We start from the raw sequence: 2848 nt of genomic DNA on the forward strand, positions 1-2848 counted from the left end.
TTCGTAAGTATCAGCTTAAGCTAAACCCGGCTAAGTGTACTTTCGGAGTTCGGTCAGGTAAGCTTCTCGGGTTCATCGTCAGTGAAAAAGGCATAGAGGTGGACCCCGATAAAGTAAAGGCAATAATGGAAATGCCTCCTCCTAAAACTGAGAAAGAAATTAGAGGATTCCTTGGCAGGGTGAACTACGTCGCAAGGTTCATCGCACAGTTGACTGACACGTGCAAACCAATATTCAAGCTGTTGCGCAAGAATCATTCCGAAGTTTGGGATGAGAATTGTCAACAAGCTTTCGATAAGATCAAACAGTGTTTGGCCAATCCACCAGTGTTGGTGCCACCTGTCGAGGGAAGACCATTAATCCTCTATCTAACGGTGCTTGATGAGTCCATGGGAGCTGTGCTAGGACAACAAGATGAAACAAAGAAGAAAGAACAAGCCATCTACTACCTGAGCAAAAAGTTCCTTGATTATGAAACCCGCTACACGCCACTAGAAAAGACGTGCTGTGCGTTAGCATGGGCAACACAACGGCTCAGGCAGTATATGATTAGGCATACTACTTGGTTGGTTTCCAAAATGGACCCAATTAAGTACGTGTTCGACAATCACTGGGAAGATTGCCCGATGGCAAGTGCAATTATCAGAATTTGACATCATACATGTCACACAAAAGGCCATCAAGGGTAGTACCCTAGCTGATTACCTAGCACACGGGCCGACCAATGACTATCAATCCCTTCAGGATGATTTCCCCGATGAGGATATAATGCATTTACAACATGAAGATCCTAAGGATGATACGTGGACCATGTATTTCGATGGAGCCTCCAACATGCTTGGACAGGGGATTGGAACAGTATTAATCTCCCCACAAGGAAAGCATATCCCCTTAACGGCAAGACTCAACTTTGACTGTACAAATAACATGGCCGAATACGAGGCTTGCGCGTTAGGAATCCAAGCAGCAATCAACAATGGTATCCTAAAGCTCAAAGTATTTGGAGATTCGGCTTTAGTCATTCACCAACTGCGAGGTGAATGGGAAGTCCGAAATCCTAAGCTGATACCATATGTTGAGCATATCAAAGACCTGATACAATTCTTTCAAAATGTCGTCTTTGAATATATCCCAAGGGAGGAAAATCAGTTCGTTGACGCCCTTGCCACACTATCATCGATGTTCGCCTTGGATAAGGAGCATGAAATGCCCATCATCAATATCCGGCGGCACGATAAGCAAGCGTTCTGCCTACTGATAGATGAAGCTGTTGACGATCATCCATGGTTCCATGACATCAAACAATATCTGTCAAAAGGGGAATATCCTGATATGGCCAGCGATAATGATAAAAAGCATATCCGAAGAAGGGCCATGGGATTTCTGTTGATTGGAGAAACCCTCTACAAAAAGAATTATGACTCGGTCTTGTTGAGGTGCATAGACCAAGTCGAAGCTCAAAATGTAATCAAAGAAATACATGAGGGGGTTTTCGGTACCCATATTCCCGGGCCTGCAATGGCTAAGAAAATCCTCAGAGCAGGATATTATTGGTCGACCATTGAAAGGGATTGTTACCAATACGTCCGGAAATGCCACAAGTGTCAAGCATACGCCGACAACATTCATGTCCCACCAACGCCACTCAATGTGTTGGCTTCACCATGGCCATTCGCAATATGGGGCATGGATGTTATTGGACCCATCGAGCCAAAGGCATCCAATGGACATAGGTTCATCCTTGTGGCCATTGACTATTTCACCAAATGGGTAGAAGCGGCATCGTATGCTCATGTGACCCGAAAGGTGGTAACATCCTTCATCAGAAAGAATATCATATGCAGATACGGTATTCCCGACAAAATCATCACTGATAATGGATCCAATTTGAACAATAAGATGGTGGAAGAACTGTGCAAAGAGTTCAAAATTCAGCACCATAACTCTTCCCCATATCGACCAAAGATGAATGGGGCGGTCGAGGCAGCCAATAAGAATATCAAGAAGATAGTACAAAAGATGGTTGTCTCATTCAAAGACTGGCATGAGATGCTACCCTTCGCTCTCCATGGTTATAGGACTTCAGTACGTACATCCACAGGAGCTACTCCATTCTCCTTTGTTTATGGAATGGAGGCAGTTCTGCCGGTTGAAGTCGAGATACCGTCTCTGAGAGTAATCATGGAAGCAAAACTTTCCGAGGCAGAATGGGTTCAAAGTCGACACGACCAATTGAACCTTATCGAAGAAAAACGACTGAACGCCATATGCCATGGTCAAGCCTACCAAAGGAAGATCAAAAAGGCTTTTGACAAGAAAGTCCATCCTCGAATCTACCATGAGGGAGAGCTGGTGATGAAGAAATTGCTACCAGCTCAAAAGGACAAAATCGGAAAGTGGGCCCCAAATTACGAAGGACCATACGTGGTGAAGCGAGCCTTCTCCGGAGGAGCATTGATTCTCACAGACATGGACGGAGAAGAACTTCGATACCCAGTCAACGCTGACGTGGTAAAGAAGTATTATGCTTGAAGACGTTGCTTGCATCAGCCCGCTAGGATGAAAACCCAAAAAAGGCATCCTAGGCAAAAGTTAGGGCAAAACAAAAAGCCCGCCAGTACAAGGGTACTAGGCAAAACAAAGGCAAAATTATCCCCGCTAGGACATGTCCTAGGCAAAAATTAGGGGCAAAAGAATAAGATGCAAAAAGTAAAGCAAGCAACGATCACTTGAACCGAAAACCGAAAGGCGGTCCAAGTGATAATCTTCTAGAAGCAAGCGTCTTGCAGTATCTACACTCCTGGCTCAGGCATCTCACCCGAAACAACTAGGGAAACGGGAAGAGCAG

The sequence above is a fragment of the Cajanus cajan genome, chromosome 8 (assembly GCF_000230855.2).
Source record: "Cajanus cajan strain Asha chromosome 8, NIPB_CcT2T_4, whole genome shotgun sequence".
In the NCBI taxonomy this organism is placed as follows: domain Eukaryota; kingdom Viridiplantae; phylum Streptophyta; class Magnoliopsida; order Fabales; family Fabaceae; genus Cajanus; species Cajanus cajan.